Raw genomic sequence first — 23,410 nt, forward strand, 5'->3', positions numbered from 1 at the left:
GGGTTCTAACCTTGACCAAGGTTTTTTCTCTTTCTTTTTTCTTTTCTTTTCCTTTTCTTTTCTTTCTTTCTTTCTTTCTTTCTTTCTTTCTTTCTTTCTTTCTTTCTTTCTTTCTTTCTTCCTTTCTCTCTTTCTCTTTTCAAGGCACACAATAAGTCCCAGGAGGAAACCTGGAAGGCTGCTGTCAGTTTAGAGTATCTCTCTCAAGGGTACACATGAATGCTTATGGTAAGGGTGGAGCAATGATGGTTCTTCCTCTTGGATGATTCAAAAGGTGTACCTACTCGGTAGCCCCACCCAGAAGTTACAGTGCAGCAACAGGAATCTAAGCAAGATTGAGTTTCAGTTCCCCAACTAGGCAGGGTCCGGTTTTACATGTCCACAAGGACATGTGGGCATGGAGAAGAGGAACATTTGTTTATGGGTGTCAGGAACACAGCCTGCAGGCAAAACAGAGGTTGTAAGTGACCTAGGCTTTGAGATGGGCTCTTTTCATATTTGCATTTTTTTTCACAACCGAGGCCTGAAGTTTTTTCACAACTTAAAGCACCATAAGTTTGCTTTAATATGATGAAATGAATGGTCCTATCTGAGAATTCTAAATACTCACCCCTTACAATGAATACCAGATCCAACCTATATAGGATGAAAGCAATGGGGTAGACGTGAAGAGAGGGCAGGAAAGTCACAGTGAAGATCAGAGAAAACAAGCCAGTGGGGACTATATAGAAACTGCTGTTCATACATAAACACAAGTCATTCCTTATTGGAAGAGGTCACTTTTCTTAAAGTGAAAGTACTACTGAATGACCACAGACTGTAAACATGGCTGAAAGAAACAACTTGACATTAGCAGAATAGAACATTGGCAGAAAATAGACTAGGTAGTGACATCCTGAAGGAGAAAGGGCGTCCATGGTAGAGAGTACAAAAACAAACAAGCAAAAAATAAACAGAAACAAAACAACAAAACAAACAAACTCAGAGAACATTACTTGAATGAGTCTAGAGAAAGAGAGGTTGTTTTACTAACAGAGGGAGCTGGGGTGGCCTGTGTGGAAGTGAGACACAGGGGGACAGTTGAAGGGGGACAGTTCAGGCTATGCTGGTGGCCAAAACAACTTCTTTGGTTTTTGTGTGAGTTAAAATATCAAATGAACAGTGATTGGTTTCCTTGCCCACACACCTCAATTAGTACATGGAGATTGGCTTCAGTCATTTCCCTAGGGGCAGGCAGATGTGGTTACGTATGGCTTGTGTCACTCTGGTGGAAAAGGCAGGAATATCTTCTCTCAGCAAGTGTGAATACTGAGGATGAATCCCTGCTCCTGGGTACCACATATTACTGGGAAAATCGGGATCACCTCTTGGTGTTCTTGGTCTCCTTATCAAGAGAGTAAGGATGAACTCAGAAGGAACCTTAGGGACAATTTTAAGAGTTTAAAAGAAAAACCGCAGGGCAGGCAGCTGCCCCATTGAGGAAGATGGAGAAGAGTAAAAGAGAAAACCATAGCCTTTGTTACCACATGGTGGGAGGTGGCAGTGGCTAACAGCTTTAGATGAAAAGACTCAAGTTAGCAAGTATCCAGAAAAGTGTGCCCAAGCCACAGCCAATATCCAAGAAAAAAGAGAGAAGGAAAAATTGAGAGAACAAAAGAAAGAGAAAAGAGAATCAAAGAGTGAAGAAAAGAAAAAAGGTTGCAGATTTCTGAGTTAGAAAATCACCAACATAGTTACATGTTATAGCTCCATAAGCTGCTGAAATTGAATCAGGGTGTGGAAGAAAAAGCACATTATGTTATTAATGAGATAATTACTCCTCTAGTCTCTTCAGCATTACTTACAGTAAAGCAGCCTTTTAGGAGGTGTGCTCTACCAGGTAGCTGACAGGTCTAGCTGAGTTAACCCATGTTTTGGGTAGTTTAAGCCAGAGGTAGATTTAATTCTTTTAATCAGGAGAAAATAGCTTTTTATGGGGTGCCCTCAACAGAATCCCTCAAGGTTCTTATATCATTCTTCACTCTGAAGAAGTAACGCCATATAACTGTAACTGGGAAAAGAGCATAATCTTTTCTACTGTGAACAGTGAACACAGAGACTTTAGTTCCAAAGCCATCCAAGGGAAGGGGTCAGTGTCTGGACTACAGTCTCATTCATCTGTACTGCTGCCAAGCAAGGGTGCTCACTTAGGAAAAGATAAACCAGAGTGCTCCCTGACATTCCTGCCCTCAAAACAAGGACGTTTCCTGCTTCTGTCAATAGCTTACTGCTCAGTTTTTAGTTTTGCCCTTAAAGTGACAAATTAACTCCCATTTCCTGTTCTTATCACAGTTTTCCTAGATAATCAAATAAAAGAGACCAAGTTTAAGTGTTCTCAATCCCTCTGTCAGATATAGGGTTGGTGAAGATCTTTTCCCAGTCTGTAGGCTGTCATTTTATTCTGATGACAGTGTCCTTTGCTTTACAGAAGCTTTTCAGTTTCATGAGATCCCATTTATTGATTGTTGCTCTTAGAGCCTGTGCTGTTGGTGTTCTGTTCAGGAAGTTGTCTTCTGTGCCAATGAGTTCAAGGTTCTTCCCAACTTTTTCTTCTAACAGGTTTAGTGTATTTGGTTTTATGTTGAGGTTTTCAATCCACTTAGACTTTAATTTAGTGCAGGGTAATAAATATGGATCAACCCCCATTGCTGGTGGGAATGCAAACTTGTTAAACCATTTTAGAAATCAATCTGGATCTTTCTCAGAAAACTGGGAATATCCCTACCTCAAGACCTAGCTACATTACTCCTGAACATATACCTGAAAGATGTGCCACCATATGACAGGGACATTCAATCAACTATGTTGATAGCAGCTTTATTCAGAAGAGCCAGAATCTGGAAACAAGCTAGACATCCATCAACAGAGGAATGGATACAGAAATTGTGGTTCGTTTACACAATGAAATACTACTCACCTATTAAAAACAAGGAAATCATGAAATTTGTAGGCAAATGGATGGAACTAGAAAAGATCATCTTGATTGAGGTAACCCAGAAGCAGGAAATACACACATGGTATATACTAACTTACAAGTGGATATTAGTCATATAATACAGGATAAACATACTAAAATCTCACATGAACTCAGTGGCTGGCTCTTTGATCACTCCCTCTGAGTGGGGAGCAGCCTTACCAGGCCACAGAGGAAGACAATGCAGTCAGTCCTGATGAGACCTGATAAGCTAGGGTCAGATGGAAGAGGAGGAGGACCTCCCCTATCAGTGGACTTGGAGAGGGGCATAGGAGGAGCTGAGGGAGGGAGGGTGGGGTTGGGAGGGAATGAGAGAGGGAGCTACAGCTGGGATACAAAATGAATAAACTGTAATTAATATAAAAAAATAAAAATTTAATTAAAAAACTTACTAAAATCTGTAGTTCTAAAGAAGCTAAACAACAAGGAGCACCCTAGGGAGGATGCTTAAATCTTACTCAGAAGGGCAAACAGGATAGACACAAGAAACAGTTGAAGAAAGGGAACAGGAGGGGATGGAAGCAGTTACAGAGACTCACAGGCAAACTTTGGGCAACACACAGAAAGTCTTATGAAAGAAAAGGTGTGTGTGTGTGGGGGAATAGAAGAAGCTGGAGGGGACAGGGACTCCACAGGAGACTAACAAAGCCAAAAAATTCTGGGCCCAGGGAGGCCTGCAGAGACTGATGCATCAACAAAGGACCATGCATGGAGAGGACCTAGACCCTCTCTTCAGATGTAGTCCATAGGTAGCTCAGTCTCCAAGTGAGGCCTCTAATAAGGGGAGCAGGGTCAGTCTCTGACAGAAACTCAGTTACCTGCTCTTTGATCACTTTCCCCTGGAAGGATGGACTTATGAGGCCACATAGGAAGAGAATCCAGGCAGTCCTGAGAGACTTGACAGGCTAGGGTCAGATGGTAGGGGTGGAGGACTCCTCCCTTTTAGTGAACTAAGGGAGGGGGAAGAGGGAGAAGAGGAAGGGATGATGGGACTGGGAGGAGATGAGGGAGGGCGCTACAATCCGGATACAAAGTGAATAAATTGTAAAAAAATAATTAAAAAAGTACTTTAAAAATCGATTAATTAATTACAGTTTATTCACTTCATATCCCAGCTGTAGCCCCCTCCGTTATCCCCTCCCAATCCTATCCTCCCTCCCTCTTCTTCTCCTATGCCCCCCCCCCCCCAGTACAGTGATAGGGGAGGTCCTCCTCCCCTTCCATCTGATTCTAGTCTATCAGGTCTCATCAGGACTGGCTGCATTGTTTTCCTCTGTGGCCTGGTAAGGCTGCACCCCCTCAGGGTGAGGTAATCAAAAAGCCAGCCACTGAGTTCATGTCAGAGACAAACCCTGTTCCCCTTATTAGGAAACCCTCTTGGACACTGAGCTGCCATGGGCTACATCTGTGCAGGCATTCTAGGTTATCTCCATGCATTGTCCTTGTTTGGAGTATCAGTCTCAGAAAAGACCCCAGTGCCCAGATTTTTTGGTTCTGTTGCTCTCCTTGTGGAGCTCCAGACTCTTCCAGGTTTTACTATTTCCCCCTTCTTTCATAAGATTCTCTGCACTCTGCTCAATGTTTGGCTCTGAGTCTCAGCCTCTGCTTTGATACCCTGCTGGTTATAGTCTTTCAGAGACCCTCTGTGGTAGGCTCCTGTCCTGTTTCCTGTTTTATCTCTCTTCCCATGTCCATCCTCTTTGCCTTTCTGAATGAAGATTGAACATTTTACTCAGGGTCCTTCTTTTTGTTTAGCTTTTTTAGGTGTACAGATTTTAGTATGATAATCCTATATTATATGTCTAATATCCACTTATAAGTGAATATATCCCGTGTGTGTGTCTTTCTGCTTCTGGGATACCTCACTCAGGATGATCATCTCTAGTTTCCACCATTTACTTGCAAATTTCATGATTTCCTTGTTTTTAGTTGCTGAGTAGTATTCTGTTGTGTAAATGTATCCATTTATCAACTGAGGGACATCTGGGTAGTTTCCAGCTTCTGGTTATTACAAATAAAGCTGCTATGAACATGGTTGAGCAAATGTCCTTGTTTACTTGAGCATATTTTGGATATATGCCCAGGAACGATATAGCTGGATCTTGAGGTAGCACTATTCCTAATTGTCTGAGAAAGCACCAGATTGATTTCCAAAGTGGTTGTACAAGTTTATATTTCCACCAGCAATGGAGGAGGGTTCCTCTTTCTCCACATCCTCTCCAGCATGTGTTCTCACTTGAGTTTTTTTATCTTAGCCATTCTGATGGGTATAAAGTGAAATCTCAGGGTCATTTTGATTTGCATTTCCTTGATAGCTAAGGATGTTGAACATTTCTTTAAGTGTTTTTCTACCACTCGATATTTCTCTATTGAGAATTCTCTGTTTAGCTCTGTACTCCATTTTTAACTGGATTACTTGATTTGTTGCTGTTGAAATTCTTGAGTTCTTTGTATATTCTGGATATTAACACTCTGTCAGATATAAGGTTGGTGAAGATTCCCAATCTGTAGGCTGTCCTTTTGTTCTGAAGACAGAATCCTTTGCTTTACGGAAGTCTTCAGTTTCATGAGGTCCCATTTATTGATTGTTGATCTTAGAGCCTGTGCTGTTGGTGTTCTATTCAGGAATTTGTCTCCTGTGTCAATGAATTCAAGCCTCTTCCCCACTTTTTCTTGTAACAGGTTTAGTGTGTCTAGTATTATATTGAGATCTTTGACCCACTTGGACTTTAGTTTAGTTCAGGGTGATAAATATGGATCTATTTGCATTTTTCTACATGTAGTTAGAACATCACCATTTGTTGAAGATGATATATTTTTTCCATTGTATGGTTTTGGCATCTTTGTTAAAAATCAGGTGTTATAAGTGTGTGGGTTTATTTCTGGGTCTTCTATTTGATTCCATTGCTCCACCATCCATTTTCTATGCCAGTACCATTCAGTTTTTTATTCCTGTTGCTCTATAGTACAGCTTGAGATGAGGGGTGGAGATATCTCCAGAAGATCTTTTACTGTAGAGAATTGTTTTAGCTATTCTAGTATACCTGAGTGACCCTAAAAATTCTATCAAGGAACTCCTATAGCTGATAAACACCTTTAGTCAAGTGGTTGGATACAAAATTAATAAAAAAAATCAGTAGGCCTCTTGAATACAAAAGACAAATGGGCTAAGAAAGAAATTAGGGAAACAACACCCTTCACAATAGCCACAAAGGACATAAAGTACCTTGGTGTAACTCTAACCAAGCAAGTCAAAGACTTGTATGAATAAAACTTCCAGTCTCTGAAGAAAGAAATAGAAGAAGATATCAGAAGATGGAAAGATCTCCCATGCTCATGGCTTGGCAGGATTAACAGTAAAAATGACCATCTTACCAAAGCAAGCTACAGATTCAATGCAGTTCCCATTACCAACACACTTCTTTACAGACCTTGAAAGAAAAATTCTCAACAACAAAAGGTCCCTAATCCTGCCACTTGCCAGGAAGTTCCCTATTGTAGAGCCAGGCTTAAGGTCCCTCTAGCATTACTTTATGAATCCCACCTGGTGGCGCCAGACCAGTGTGACTTCTAAAATTTCTCGATTTCTAGTCCTGCATGCTTGCCAATGCATTTAATTTAATCCAACAACAATTTGTTCTTATATTTTTTTATACTTTTTTTTTATTAATTACACATTATTCATTTTGTATCCCCCCATAAGCCCCTCCCTCCTCCCCTACCGATCCCACCCTCCCTCCCCTTTTTGCATGCATGCCACTCCCCAAGTCCACTGATAGGGGAGGTTCTCCTCTTGTTTCTGATCTTAGTCTATCAGTTCTCATCAAAAGTGGCTGCCTTGTCCTCTACTGTGGCCTGGTAAGGCTGCTCCCCCCTCAGGGGGAAGTGATCAACGAGCAGGCCAATCAGATTATGTCAGAGGCAGTCCCTCTTCCCATTACTATGTAACCCACTTGGACACTGAACTGCCATGGGCTACACCTGTGCAGGGGTTCCAGGTCATCTCCACGAATAGTCCTTGGTTGGAGTATATTTTATGTAACTGAAAATTTAGAATTTTGTTTTTGTATTATGGCACATTCAACTTGCTTCAATCTCAAATTTCCTTGTGAAGAGTGTAATTCTACTTCTAATTTGCTAAAGAGAGAGTAGAGGCTTCAGAAAGTTCAAATGATGAAAGATCTAGGCCAAAGTCACCAAATTCAAATGTGAGAAGCTAGAATTTCAGCGTTGGTATTCTTTCTCCAAATGTATGAATATAAGCATGGAGTGAGATGGGTGTCCCTGACTTGAAGATGAGGATGCCTGGAGGTGTTCTTTGCTCTCAGTCTGTTTTGAATATATATTTTTATAGAGGTTTGGTATGGAATGTGAGTCTGAGGGGATGGCAATGAGCTATTGAGAAATAACCTCAGGGTGGTGGAGGAAGGAGAGAGAGAATTCAACTCCATTCTTAGGAGAGTTGGAAAAACTGAACCTGGGCAGGTTCATACCTCTTCAAGAGACCATTATTATGTCTAAAGAATGGGAGAACCTTATTAGACTTGCTGAAATGACGTGTCTGTCTCCATACCAATAGCACAGGTATTGGTAAATGAAGACACTGAAAAGAAAATTCCACAGATTTCCTCCAGATGGCTCTATGATGAGGTCTTCTCTTACTGCCTCTTCTAGATGTCTTGCATCTTCTGTGTTCTCATCCCTCTGTTGATTCTACTGTTGTAGTCCTACCATAGCTGAATTCAGACTTTTGTTAGGAACTGAAGTGGGAAAATGATTTTTGTTTGTTTGTTTATTGAGAGAGAATTTCACTAAGTATTCCTGATTGGCCTGGAACTCACTACGTAAACCAGGCTGGCTTCAAACTTATAGAGACTGCTTGACTCTGTCTCCTGAATGCTGGGATTAATGGTGAGATGCTGTTACGTGGTATGCGGTCTCAACAATTCCCAAAAGTAGCTCTGCCAGTAGTCCTGTTACACAAGAAGAGAGACAGTGAAATGTTTGTGTTGACAGTTGTTCATCTTTAAGGGCAGAACCTCCATGATATTCTTTTTGTTGTTGTTCCTAATTTTACGTGACACAAAATTAAAGTTTTGTTCCTTTATTGGGCTATTTAATTTAAAATCAAAGTGATGATATGACTAATGTTTCTTATGGATGTAGTATGGAAGCTTTGTTTGAATTTCAGTACATTCATTTCTGGGATTCAAGGACTCTTTCTTGTGAGAAGATTGAGGCTGAAAGCTCTCTCCTAACTGGTTGTGTGGCCATTTAGAAGAACAGCCAATTTCACTGAGGACTGAGCAATGAATTTGGACAAAGTAAAACCATAGCCACTGAAATGGAGGCAAATTTCTAGAGGACATGGAATTTATTCTCTGTTCTAGTCATGTGAACTTCTGCCTGAATATAAAGAAAGCTACGATCAGTAGGTTGTTTTGACTGAAAGGAATAGATTAATTCATACGATCTCTAGTAATATTGATTCGTATGCTACAAAGCTTATGGTTGCCAAAGTATCACTGATTATTTTTTTACTTGTGATATCTTTATCAACACATCATATCTTTAAACATGAATTATTTTTAAACAATAAAAACAAATACCTCATTTAGAAAATATTTTGTCATAGAAATGTATAGAATTGTTGTAATTCCTAGAAGTATTTTAGTAATTACATGAAAAGCATTAGCAATAAAAAAACGAGACAATGCACTGACTGCTGTCCTCTCCTGCCATCCATCATTTCTACTTGATTTGAGCTTATTTATCCAACTACTTTGTTACTGATATTTTTCTAGTTCTTAATCAATTATTTTGCTAGCAAGCACTCAGCAAAACTACAAATTAACAGTGCATACGATGGGCCACAGAACACACTGTAAAGCCACAGCTCTGCAAAGATGGCAAACATGCTGGTGGGTATGTTCTTGCCACCTTGCCCTCTACACAGCCTGGCTATCCTCTCTGTGTCCTTTACCAGCTCTTTCCTTTCCTTCGCACTGGCAAGTTACAGCCTCTCCCCTCCCTTCAGTGTCCAACTCTACTATTACCTAACTGGATCATCGACTCCTACTTCACAAAGAAACCAAAGACCACCTGACAACTCTCACAATGTCCACCTGCTACAGCTCACACACTGACTGCCTGTGTATTCATTCCTTAGCTCCGTGAAAGCCGTGTCTCCACTACGAGCCAACTCCATTTACTCTACGTATGTGTTGCATTTAGCACTCTACTTTCTATGCTGTCTTTGTCTTGTGTTTTCTTGCTCTCTACCTAATCCCATCTGTGCTTCAATCAGTTAAAGATATCTATCTGGGGACCTGAACAATAGCTAAGTGGTTAAAAGCACTTGCTGAACTTGAGGAAGACCTACCTTTGGTTCAAGGCATCACTACAACAGCTCACAATATCCTATAACTCCAGTTTCAGGACATCTAATGCTCTCTTCTTTCCTCCACAGGCACTAGACATGTATGTGGTACATACACATAGATGCAGACATTCACACATACTTACCCACCTACCTACCTACCTACCTACCTACCTACCTACCTACACACACACACACACACACACAATAAGCCTTTAAACATGCCTAACTATAGATCATCCTGTAAAGAAAATATATAATGAATTTGCAGGTCAGCTTCATCATACCAGCTTTGCCACTTGCTGTTTGTGTGGTCATATTCAACCTCATTCATGTCTCCATTTCTGTGTGTTTAAAAGTAGAACAGCAAACAGCAAAGACAGATTTCCTCTACCGTAGAGTTACGTTCAAACAATTAAAAAATTTCCACAAAGACATTTTACATAATACACATATAATATGATAATATCCTAGAAATATTACCAATCATTTTTATCTCTTCAGCTAATTTGAAATTCTCCTCAGCCTCATGCTGCTTCCAACCTTTTCCATCTCTCCTGTTCCTTTCAGGGCAAAATGTGTTTCTGAAATAATTTTAGACCTACAGGAAAATTTGGAAGTTAGTGAACTCTCCATATGTTCCAATGTCCCCTAAAGTTAATACACAGAAGAAGCAGAAAATAATTGGTTCAGAACTATTGAATGAAAGTCATTTCAAATTGCACCACTATGAACTTGTCGTGTTTTCTCTTTCAGGATCCAGTCCAGGATCTTGTTTTTGAGATTAGTCTCTATGTTTCTGTAGTTTTCTGTGCTTGGCATCAGTTCTGTTGTCTTTGCTATGTATTATCTTAGCACTTTTCAAGAGACACCATTAGTTACTTTGTTGAATAACCTTCAGTTTGGGTTTGTCATACTTTTTTTTTTCATCATAGAAATTTGAAAACTCTTTGAGTTTTATCAAGAATCACACAGAAATGATATTGTGCTCTCCCAAGGGCATATCTCCTCTCACTGGCTCCACTTCATCTCCATTCCTGTGCTTTTTTTAAAAAAATAAAAAAATAAATGCTTTAATAATTGGCCCTTTTCCTTATTATTATTATTATTATTATTATTATTATTATTGTCATTTATTACAATTTATTCACTTTGTATCCCGGCTGTGGCCCCCTCCTTGTCTCCTCCCAATCCTACCCTCCCTCCCTCTTCTCTCCCATGCTCCTCCCCCAGTCCAGTGATAGGGTGGTCCTCCTCCCCTTCTATCTTGTCTCATCAGAACTGGATGCACTGTCTTCCTCTGTGGCCTGGCAAGGTTGCATCCCTTCGGGGGAGGTGACTAGAGAGCCTGCCACTAAGTTGCATCACTGATTCTTAAGAAATGCACTTTGACTTTGACCATGGGTTAGAGCCCCATTGTCTGTGTTTAGCATGTCATTTGGGAGATTCTGATGTGCACTTACATTTGAAAAAGCACTAGATACAAGGGGGAAAAGAGCTTAGCCAGCAGCTCAGCAATGACCACTCAGTCTGCAGGAACTGAAACACGGCTTGCACACTGGACCTTTCTTCAGGATCTGTGTTGTCTTCTTAGCAATAGGAATTAATTGCCATTCACTTGATTGTTGTACAAAAATGAGATTCAAAGGAGCTGGCGAGATAATTTAGTGCTTAAGATGACTTGTCCTTCTGAAGGACCTGAGTTTGCTTCCCAGCATTCATGTCCAGTGGCTCACAGCCACCTGTCGCTCCAGCTCCATGGGATCCAAAACCCTTTTCTGGCCTCTGTGGGTTCTTACACACATGTAGCATTTACTCATACAGGCGCACATTTATATACAGAAATAAAAATAGCAATTACAAATTCACTTTGGCTGGGTGTAGTGCTTCTCACCTTTAATCCCAGTTCTCAGAAGGCAGGTGCAGGCAGAACTCTGTATATTGCAGAACAGCGTGGTCTACATAGTGAGTTTTAGGCCAGCCAGAGCTGTGCAGTGAGAGTCAGAAACAGATAGATAGATAGATAGATAGATAGATAGATAGATAGATAGATAGATATTAGATATTAAGATAGAGGTTGAGGAATCTTGATTGCTTTTGAATATTTTATAGTTCCCAGGGTCCTAAAAAGCTCTTTGGATTACTCCTCTTGTGTGAGGAGCATAACAGTAAAGGGGAAAGTAGTGTGTTTTATTCTTGTCCAACAAAAAGTAGTTACCAAAAAGTGCTGAGGCAGAACTCTGCAGCAATTAGGGTTTGGAGCACATGGGAAGCCCAGGCAGACTCCATACATGGGATTACTATTTCGTGTGGTAAATAGTACCAAGCACCTATGCGATATTACCTCTTTACTTCATTACTGACAATCCCTTTGTTTGTTGGACATGTGAACCTTCCCAACTAAAAATAAGAGGTGTATTTATTTTCTTCCCTATAATTGCGATGATATGCAAGGAATAATTAGGTGGTATTTCTTAGAAATACCTTGACACCTTTCTTTTTGTGCGGAAACTTGGCTGCTATGATTGGAGTTCACCCACAAGAGGAAAGACAAGAGGCAAACTTGAGACCCTAGTCCCCTTAGATTCTACAGCAGCTGAATCCAGACCAGCATCTGCTCTCTCTCAGATTCTTCATTATGTGATACAGGAAAATATGATATGCAATTTATTCCTTGGGACTGAAACATTCAAAGTGGAAAGAAAGAGCAAGAGAAGGAGGAGGGAGGGTGGGAGAGGCAGAGGGGAAGAACTGTTACTCAAATACTTGTGGAAGGAGAGAAATAAGAGGTAACTTGTGTTTGAGAAGTGTCCTAAATCTAATTGTCTTTTATGGCATGTGAAACCAGGAAATGAAATGAGGAGGTAAATTTAATTCCTAAATTTGCCTCTCACAGTGTATCAGAAAATAGGAGGGACACAAGTACAAATCAAAGATGCTTTATTTCCTCAATTTTAAAGCATATGACATCATCACACATAATTGCCAAAGGGATGTGGCTGAATGACCATAGTGTGCTGTGAGGTTAAGGATTCTCTCACCTAGCTCTTTTCTATTTTACTCTGTGCTTTTTCCTGGTTACTAATTAATTCTTCTTCCAGTTATCTCAAGGTCTTACGTGCAAACAGGGTGAAGATGGTGTAGTTCCCAGATAATAAAGACTGCAGTCGTATGTATTTAGATTAGGTGCTTGTGCAGCCAGTAATGATACCAACATGGAACCGTGTGACTGGAAGCATAAACAGGCTCATTTTCCTCAGCAGCATTAGTGGGAAGAAAATCTTTTGGTGATGGTGGCTCCCAGAGAGCAGCATGGGAGAGAGAAGCACTTTGGGAAAGTGGGCATAGACAGAGAAGAGGACACATGTAAGAGCCCACACATGGCTGTCAGTGTGTGGTCAGTCTGTCCCTATCTGTGAACTTTAGACACTTATGTCATTTTACATTGGATTAAGTGTCCATATGGGGTATGAGTCTGGAAGGAAATATAGCTATCAAAGGACATTGTAGGGGAAATCATAGAAATTTACCTATACTCATATTTACTACCATAATGTTCTGTGAGTCAAAGTTGATTGAGATTACTCATTCTTTTCAACATTTTTGGTCTAAAACTATGTCAAAATTGGAACGTATTGTGCACATTCCCTTATGCTACCACATACTTCTTAGGATACATGCCTTTTACTATGTGTGTGTATTCCAAACAATTCATAGATTTTTTTGTGAAGATTTGGAGGTCTCAAAATTATAGATGATTGTAAAATCCAGCAAAACACAGGCAGCTGGAGGAGATGTGTGGTCCCCAGAATAACTGGAGTGATTAAAAAGAAGATAACTAAAGCCTGTCAGAGGAGGGCTACCTGGGACCTTTTAGTTCCGTGGCTTAGAAACATTCAGAAACAGCAGAAGAAAAACACATATTCCCACTAGTGGGTGATGGGTGGGTGGTGAGGAAAATGAAAACACAGTAGAAGCAGTGTTTTGATGATGAAACAGAAGCATCACATGGATTTAATTAGGTTGTATCTCACCCTTCACAGAAATTATCTTCACAGCAGTTTATTCTCTCTGCCAATCTCCTTTTGGTTTTTGTACTAGTCTGCTTTCACTTGGCAAGTTAAATTCCCGAGGAAAGCTAATGTTATTAAAAAAAAATAGGTCTACTGGGGAGAGTGGGGTGATAAGACAGAAGGCTTTCAGAGAAAAGAGAAATCTGTAGTTGGTACTCCTCTGTGACAAGCTGGAGCCTACCATGGGGGAAGATATGAGGGTGATTTTAGCTGACATTCCTAGCAACAAGGGTCATGGAGACTGAAGAGGCCACCCTCCAATAAGAGTTATGTCTAGTTATCCACAAAAACTTTGACCCAAAATTTACCTTTCCTACAAGATGGGCAGGGACAAAAATAAAGTAGAGGTTGAGGGAATGTCCAACCAGTGCTTGGCCTAACCTGATACTCACCCCATGAGAGACAGGAAACCCCTGACACGATTAATAATTCTCTGCTCTGTTTATAGACGGGAACCTCACATAGCTGTCTTCTGAGTGGCTCCACCCAGAATTCTCAATAGTAAGAGCTCAAATGGCTAAAAAATATTTAAAGAAGTGTTCAGCACCCTTAGCCATCAGGAATATATAAGTCAAAATGACCTTAAGATTCCATCTTACATCTGTCAGAACAGCTAATATCAATAACACAAGTGACATATCATGCTGGTGAGGTTGTATTACAAGATGAACACTCTTCCATTGCTTGTGGAAGTAAAAACTTGTAAAAAACAAATAGGTGTATTGAACCCACAGTTTTGAAGGCTCAAAGCATAAGCAGTAAGGCACTGGATCTGGCTGGGTTTAGGTTCTGGGTTGGCTGCATCACATCACAGCAAAGAGCATTCTTTGAGTACTTAAGTCAATTTTCTTTGGAACAACCAAGCACTCAGTTAAACTCTTTACTTTCTGTTTCCCAGTAATGTAACACAATCCCACAGACCCAGTGTCCAGCAAGATAGTTCATGTTCCATGTCTCAAATCCAAAACTCTGGGAGGGAGAATCCAATTAGCAAGTTTGAATTATCTTTCCAGTGCTGGTTGTTCGGACTGTGATCACAAGGTCAGTGTTATATTTAATTGCCCTTGCAGGAGTGGGCTGTTCTGGGACCATCTCAGCAGGGTAATGAGGCCACAGAGAAAATGATTGTAGTTTTTACGTAAGATCTGAGTTGGAGGGACAAAGCCATCCCAGAATACTGACGGTAGAATTTGATAACTGGTAGGATTCAAAGATTCTGTTTGAGAGACCTGGTGTCAAATGGATGTTGTTGAAGGCAAGGGCCAGCTTTTAATCTGAGAGGCACTTTTCTGGACTGACTGACTGCATCGTCTATGAACCTTGGGCTACTAGATTAAAATCAAGGAGTGGAGGCTCGGCTGCGGCACCAAGTGACCTTTAGCAGATAATTTTTCTACTCTCCTCATTTATTGGTGGGGATTAAAATACCTGCTTGTCCCATAAAACTGTTGTCATCTAAAAGATGATGCAGAATTTAATGTCCAGAAAGCTGCACGGTGTCATGCAGATGCAATTTTATTACGAACACGTGAGTATCAGGCAGCACATTATTGTAATGACTTTCTCCTTGATTCCTGTGTGCACATGCTCTTATCTGTGTCCAGGGGTGGGGAATGACAATGATAGTATAAAAATAGTGGAACAGTGGACATTTCACAACTGGAGGAAATTCTGCAATCCTCCCTGTGTGTTGTTTATATTCTCGCCTTCCTCTAAACATTTCTGGTCAGAGAAGACTGAGTCTCACTTTAACTCCCTTTCTCCCCATCCAGGTGGCATGTGATGTGACTGGCCCGGCTTCCATGTGGAACAGAGGACGGTAAAGGACTCATCCTCAATAAAGAGGTAATAGTGTAAAGTGTGTGGGGAAATCATTTCAACAGGCAGAGAGAAGATGAAATGGGCTTGAGTGTGTGTGTGTGTGTGTGTGTGTGTGTGTGTGTGTATGTGTGTGGCATGGTGTCTGGGTTTGGTTTTCTTCCAGTACCCTGCGGAATCAGGTTAGTGTGTGATCTACTGTTCTCCAAGCATCTGTCCATCTATTCCAGTTTTCAGTGATAGGAAAGATTGCTTTCTTGTAGCTCAGTTTATTGGGGGCTAACAAGTTGGAGAAACAGCACTGTTTGAGATACAGGAGACTGGAATTCAGGCCACACACAAGATATTCAAATACTCTCCCACCAAGCTAGGTCCCCAGCCATTGGCTTTTCTGAAACAGCTCTCGCTTTATGACCTAGGTGCCCACAGACTTGTGATCTCTTGCCTCTTCTTCCTGAGCACTGGGATTACCAGTATACGTTACAAGAAGATGCAAGAAAAACAGTTCTTAACAGAACCTCAGCTTCTAACATTAGCTAGTGATGTTATTTTAGAGGGGTTGGGAAATTGAAATTGGAGATTAGGTACTTATTATCTCAGGTAAAATAACATTGTGTTTATATTATAATCCATAATTTAAAGTAAGACAATTGAGTTTCAGGAAATCTTAGTGACTGCTTAAGATATGCAGAGTGAGTAGAAAATCTGATATCCAGCACAGGCTCATTTATCTTCAAATCCCATGCTTTTTCTGATACTTTAGTCAAGCTGGAGACATCTAGACAGTCATTTAGTGATGTAATACTGAGTTACTCTTCAAGAAGAGTGATTTGCTTCTATTTAAATGTTGTATTTAATGGCTTCAGACTGAAGGAGTGCTTCCAGATGTGTGTAAGTCACCCTCAGCCCATGGCTGAGAAGAGTGTATATAAAAGGATTTTATCTAGAAAGGGAGAGCCCACGAGAGACTACAAGGAGGAAACTGGGTCTCCTCTCTCTCTCTAGGGTCTATGGTCAGATTAAATCCTTTTAGGCATTTGATGGGAGTTGGAAGGTACTCAGTTAACAGAGCCTTGATGAGTAACCAGGACTCTGCTATTCACTTAACAAGTTATTACACAAAATGGTCAATGAATCCTCTCATTTCTTCCTCATAGCCTTAACATTATGTCAATTGACATGTCCTGTGCACTGTCCAGGGTTCCTCACTGGGATACATTTGGACTACAGGGAAGCATGGGAGAAGTCATGTTTTGAATTAAATATGAAAAAGTTTTTTTTTTATTTTATTTTACATGCTTGAGAAGGTTTTTGTTGGTGTCTCAAGTTTCTCATCTTGAGGGAAAATAGTTCCCACTTCAGAGACAGTATGAGCGAGAAATGAAGGATGTATTTGAGTCATTTGGAATAATATAGGCTATAAAAAGCCCTTTGTCAGTGTTGATTGTTTTGTTTTGAGACAGAGTTTTCTGTGTAGCCTTGGCTCTCCTGGAATTCACTCTGTAGACCAGGCTATCCTCAAACTTATAGAAAATTGCCTGCCTCTGCCTCCCGAATGCTGGGATTAAAGGTGTGTGCCACCATCTCCTGGCTATCGGTGTTAAATTCTAATGGTGTCTCGCTTACAGTATACAAAAGCTGTGCAATGAATCGCATCGTGTAGAGAAGTGAGCTATCCCTATATTTTCTATGGTGGGAAGTGGAGAATAGCTGAGGGGCTAATGCTTGACTTAGACATGGAACTCTGAGAACCACTCAGGGATGGTGGCTGAGAGAGTGGAGAAACTGTGCTACGCTCTTACATATTTCTTACATTTAAAGATCTTCATAGCTCCTGGTGAGCCATGTTTTCATGACATCTCTATGGTCAAATCAATGCTATGTCACTAAGCAGTAAACTGCTCAAGTCATCCTAATGCTTGTACCTCAGACTTGCCTGAGTTGTCCTTTAAGAATCAAGGACTTGGAGCTAAATTTTCTATATCTTAGTATTACTATCATTAGGTAAAGTCACACATGGCAATGTTTAGTGTAGGCCTTGTGTGGAACAGTTCTCTCTCTCTTTCTCTCTCTTTTGCTGTGTCTAGAATCCTAAGTTGTGCTTTAAGGAGAGGTTTACACAGGTTGAAGAAGCCCACGTCTTGGCAGAGCATCAGCCCCACAGTATCTGACACTTTGAGTATGTATGAAACACCGTATTCTACCTGCATTGGATTATTTCGTATGTTATTGGCTAGGTACCACTTTGATCTTCATTTACGTTAAGGAGACAGACTTACTTACCTGAGCTCCTGCTTTAGCAAGCAGACCTGGGCTTTGAACTCAGATTTAGATCTTTTTTACTCAGTAGCAACACAAACCCCACCTCCTTCCTGAGTCTTTGCTTCCTCATCTATAATAAAAGGGATCTATATTTGTATAATGCTACTGGGACAGTATTCTGGCCTTCATTCCACACCCCAGTAATTGTGTTCCATGTGGAATGAATTCAGATGGAACATCCAGAGTACAGTGTATATTTCACAGTAAAGTAGATTACTCTTGAAGGATGGGAGTGGTAATGGCCCAAGGGACCACCGTGGAGGAAAATATAGTGTGAGAGAGGGTGATGGTCAGAGAGACCATTGTGTAGGGCACACTCAGCAGAGATGAGAGTGGCCAGTGGTCAAAGGGATCATCCTGTGGGTCTTTGTGTTTATGAAGTTTACATGCTGTTTCCTGAAGACTGGAATACAAGGCTCATTAACTGTTGATGCTTTAGTTCTATGATCTCCAAAATATCTGGTGGCTTCCAAAGGCTGATGCCTGACAAGATTTTTGTGATCACTGACGAAATGAGAAAACTAAAGATAATGAGCTGAATTTATCAAAACGACAAAATGATTCTATTTCAGTTGTCCTGGGCTGTTATGATATGACCAGAATGAGAGGTAGTGATGTTTGTTTGTTCAGGTTGTAGGCACTGCTCATAATCATGCCTTTTGTCTCAATTATTTCCTGACTCCTTAGTGGTCCCTAGAAGCAGGCGGTCAGAGAAAGAAGAGATTAAACAGGGTGTTAAAAATTATGCTTAGTCAAAGAGCAGATTTGATATTTTAAATTTACAATATGCCACCAAGTGAGATTTAAAATTAAAAACAAATTACTAAAGAATGAAATTTTAAAAACAGGGTTAAAAATAAAATCCACACTTAAAAATCATTAAGATAAATCAACATCAAATTACTCACATATATTGTCATAAAAGTCTCCCTACACATCTTTGATTTTTGTTCTTGTTTCCTTGAGGACTGGTAACCCAGGTTTATGAGTTACACAAGAGGCAGTCCTTGTTAGGACTCTGCCCTAACAAGAGGAAACATACTCAGTGATAAAGGAAAGTTCTGTAGCTGGAGTTCCTAGATATAAACCAGAGAACTCAGTGAACTTGGAAGGGGGAAATAGTCACATCGTCTTTGTTAATTTCTAACAGAGCTAGAGCATTTCTTTTCCATACAAATTTTGGCTGCAAAACACAGTAGTGTTAAATCGTACTTGTGACTTTGGTCCAAGAGGTTATATTACTTTTTATGGTCAAGATAATATTGAGAGGTTGTTAATACTTATTGGAAGTCTAATAATCATTATGCCTACTGTTATATCATTAGTCAAAATATCATTAATGAAATTGTTACTGCAATTGAAATTACTGTGGTAATCATTTTATTATAAGTAGCTCCCTTTGTATACTTTTTGTATATTTTACCCATACATTTAAAAACAGCTCTAAGCATATGAAGACATGATGTTGCCAAAGGGTCTCCATAGCACAAGCAATCTTAATCAATATTCATGGTATTAAGAAAAGATCAAAGGACTTTGACAACATTTTCAAGGCACTTTTCTTCTAACACAAATTAGCATATTTTATTGATATGTACAAAGCAGCCAATGAGTTGAGAATCTCTAAAGAGACCAGAGTTCTAGGATTCCAGATCAGTTTTTTTTTTTTTTCTCTTTTACTGTCTACAAGTTTGGTTAACTCTGTTCTTTTAACAGACACATAAAGGTATGAAGGGCTAAATAAACCCACAAAGGAGGGAAAAGAATGGGCCATACCTTTTACTTGTTGCCCTTAGGTCTTAGAGATGTTTCCCTTACAGCAGCGGTTCAACATTCCTATGCCATGGCTGTTTAATAAGTCCCTCACATTGTGGTGACCCCAACCCTAAAATTATTTCCATTACTACTTCATAACTGTAATTTTACTACTGCTATGAAATGAATCATAAGATAAATATTTGTATTTTCTGATGTCTTAGCTGACCCCTGTGAAGGGTTGTTTGATCCTCAAAGAGGATATGACCCACAAGTTGAGAATCATTTCCTTAGAGGAAGATTGATTACTAATTAACTAACTAACAGTTCTGATCTTGCAAATGAAAGCTGGGCTCTGATTTGCATTCAAAGGTCATTAACATTTTCCTGATTGGCCAGAAAGCAGTCACGAGCCCTTTGGTTGCTTTCCGTGGATTGTTCTCTTCAGCCTTTACTGCTAAGCTGTTCTTCAGAGCCACTGCGAGCAGCTGCAGCAGACAATGAGGTTTGTCTATGAACTGCATATTCCTTGTGGCTTCAGACTTGTGTGCAAGTGTGTGTGTACAGCTTGGCATGAATTTGTGCCCACCTCCTTTGGTCAAAGTGGTTTCTATAGACAAAAACAACCAACCCCCAAATTATGCAAGCACACACTTAAGATTTAGCTCATTTATCTTTTCTCTGGCAGGTCTGTATATCATGTATGTTTATGTGTGCGTTCCTCTGGATCTATGTGTGATCTTTAGGCCTGATTATAGATAAATCCATGTAGTGGTGTGTGGTGGTGTTGAAGTGTGAAGAATAGTATCTGGGGTGAGAAAGCAGACAGAAGTTCACGTTCTGGGAAGGACTTAGAGAAGAGGAAAGGCAGTATGATTTGGGAGTGAGAGTGCAGCTTTGCGGGATGCTCATTCTGAAAGGCTATGTGGGTAAGGAATGGTCATTAGAGAATTCGTGATAGTCAGGACAAGGGAGGCTCTACCACTATCCTTATAGGTTTGGTGCTTTTGTTGATCATGTACAGGCCTGTTTTAGGGAAGAAACCAAGGAGATATGACTACATGCGTAATGAGACTGAGATGAATAGGTGAGGTAGGTGTTAGGATTTTTTTTAAATTTAATTTTATTTTTTTCTTATCAGTTACATTTTATTAACTCTGTATCCCAGCCGTGTCCCGATCCCTCATTCCCTCCCAATCCCACCCTCCCTCCCTCCTCTGTATCCCAGCCATGTCCCGATCCCTCATTCCCTCCCAATCCCACCCTCCCTCCCTCATCTCCACCGTGCCCCTTGCCAAGTCCACTAATAGGGGGGACCTCCTCCCCATTCATCCGATCCTGTTTTATCAGGTATCTTCAGGACTGGCTGCAAAGCCCTCCTCTGTGGCCTAACAGGACTGCTCCTCCCTTGGGGGGGAGGTCAAAGAGCCAGTCATTGACTTCCTGTTAGAAATAGTCCTTGTTCCCCTCACTATGGGAAACCAATTGGTTACTGAGCTACCACAGGCTACATCTGAGCAGAGGTTCTACGTTATATCCATTCATGGTCCTTGGTTGAATGACAGTCTCTGAGAAGACCCTGGGCCAGATATATTTGGTCCTTGTGGAGCTCCTATCCTTTCCCCATCATACTAACTCCCCTTCTTTCTTATGATTCCCTGTACTCTGCCAAAGGTTTGGTCATGAGTCTTTGTATCTGTTTTGGAAACACTGCTAGTTAGAGTCTTTCAGATGCTCTCAGTAGACTCCTGTCATACGTTCAATGCACATCCCATCTGTCTTTCTAAACGAGGATTGATCATCTTACCCCATGTCCGCTCTCTTGATAATCTTTTTTAGGTATATAGATTTCATTATGTTTGTCATAACTTATAGGTCTATATAAGTGAGTATATACCCTGTTTGTCTTTCTCCTTCTGGGATATTTCATTCAGAATGATCTTTTCTAGATCCCACCATTTGCCTGCAAATTTCATGATTTCCTCCTTTTTGATTGCTGAGTAGTATTGTTAGGAGAGATTTCATGTGGAATTGGAGGGCATATTTGACTGGTAATTATATATGACACACAATGGACATGCCCAGGGGAAAAGGCAAAGGCAAAGGAATTGTTATTGGCTTCTTCCTGGCAAGAGTTAATAGTTACTAAGTTGCTAGGGCCTATGTAGGGAGCTGGTATCTCTTTTCTGATTGACCACAGAAGTATCCTCTCCACTGCATGGAGACTCTCAGCCCTGTCCATGCTCTCCTCTAGGGCAGAAGTCACCCTGTGGCTGTGAGCACGTTACTGATATGTGAGAGACTCACTTAAAATGTGACCTGACTCCGTGTGCTTCTTGTCCTCCCACTGCCCTGGACTGAGCAGCTGACCCTCTGAGTTCATTAGGAGCCACGCTATTGTTCATGCCCCACAGTCTGCTCTCTACTGGATATATTGGTTTTGTGTCGGGAGGCAGAGACAGGCGGAGCTCTGACTGAGTTCTAGGCCAGCATGGTCTACAAAGTTGAGTTTCATGACAGATAAGGCTATACAGAGAAACCCTGTTTTGAAAAATGTGTGTGTGTGGGGGGGAGTAAAACAAAACAGTAAACGTAAGAGCAACAAACACTCCCCTGAGATGTCTTTCTATTCCAGAAGATGAATGTTTAATAGGCCTGTCAGTGCTGCCTCCTTACCTCCCTGGTCTCACTGGAAAAGGCTGCCAGTGTATTCCCTACACCTGTGTAAACAGTGGTTCTGGTGTGTTCGGGGGAAATCCCGAGCTCTACGCTGTTCTGCGGTCACAGTGTAGGACAGAGAGCACTTGTGGGGAAGTAAATAACTTGGGTGCTACAGGGAGTGGTTCTTGGTCTGCTGTTCCGGGAAAGAAGCCTGAAGGAAGTGGAATGACATTCACTTCAGTGTGCTGCACTCAAGAAAGTCCATAACCATTTCACTCACACTGATACTCTTGATTTAAAGAGCTATTCACTCACAGTGGAGTTTTAACGAGCTAATTTCCCCCTTTCTTTCTCAAATTAGCCAGGAGATCATGGACCAATGTGCTAAATATTGCTGAACACTTTTGCGAAATAAGCATGATTGTTGTTGCGACCTTATCGACTCATCCTGCTTCTCTATAAAGCTTTGCACTAGAATTCTTCCTCGTTAGCAAGTGATTTTTAAAAGAACAGCTTGGATCAGACGTTGGCTTTCCTTCAGAGAAGAGAGTTATGTGGATTTTTCAAGTGAACTGACAAGCCCATTTTAATAATTTAACCGCCACACCACTTACCATTTACTTCTCCCAAAGAGCTATAACAATGTCCATAAAATGGGGCTTTGCAATTATATATTCAAAATGGAAAATTTCTGTTGGATCTACACGATTACGCGTAATTATAATTCTTATCCTTTCTGTTGGATTCCCCTGACCAACCTTTTTACGACATTGCAGAGCTCTCTGGGCATCTGTGCCCTTCTCCTGCTGTGCTTTCCCAAGGGCCTTATGCAGTGTAGCCTATTGTGCTGTTTATTTGGTTTCTTGTCTCTCTTGTCTATTCACAAGGACATAAACCCCACCATGGCAGGACTTTTATGTTTTGTTCACTGAGCATAACTGGCTCCTGGAAGAATGCCTGCACACAGTGGGAATGTAATAAATGTGGCAAACAAACGAATAAATTTCAAGTACGCTTCTCTTTCATCATTTAAAACTACAGTGTTGATAACTATGATGAATAAATTAGAGCAACTATGCACATTGGTAGCCTTCTCTCTTCAGTCATACAGAATATGCTATGGTCCCTAAATTCAGAGTGAACTGATATTTACAGGTGCTTATAAAAAAAAAATCCCAAAGTTGCCATGGAGACAGAAATAACAGGAAATTGTTTCCCTTTGTAAGCCTGTTGGTTGTCTTTACATATAAACGTTGCTCTTATCTTACCTCTTAATGTAGAAACACTTATTCTTCACAGGTACACATAATTTTCTGCCTTTGTTGCACATAACAGATCTTGATATAAATAATATCAGTCTTAAAGGCAATGGCTTTGATTTCAGGTTGT

At 40.6% G+C, this 23,410-nt stretch overlaps 1 protein-coding gene across 3 annotated transcripts in view; it reads left to right on the forward strand.

Moving 5' to 3' along the window:
- Positions 1 to 15,134: 15,134 nt before the first annotated feature.
- The window catches only part of Mgam (maltase-glucoamylase), a 140,639-nt gene continuing 132,363 nt past the window's right edge, over positions 15,135 to 23,410 (forward strand). The window contains exons 1-2 of one of the 3 annotated variants that reach the window (XM_055602127.1): positions 15,135 to 15,150; positions 15,238 to 15,310. The gene's annotated coding sequence lies outside the window, so the exon portion shown is untranslated. Of the gene's footprint in view, positions 15,311 to 19,783; positions 19,866 to 23,410 lie in introns of those variants that run through there. The other 2 variants (XM_055602126.1, XM_055602128.1) reach the window with 2 other exon arrangements.

The sequence above is a fragment of the Psammomys obesus genome, unplaced genomic scaffold, assembly GCF_907164565.1.
Source record: "Psammomys obesus unplaced genomic scaffold, mPsaObe1.curated_primary_1811, whole genome shotgun sequence".
NCBI classification, from domain to species: Eukaryota; Metazoa; Chordata; class Mammalia; order Rodentia; family Muridae; genus Psammomys; species Psammomys obesus.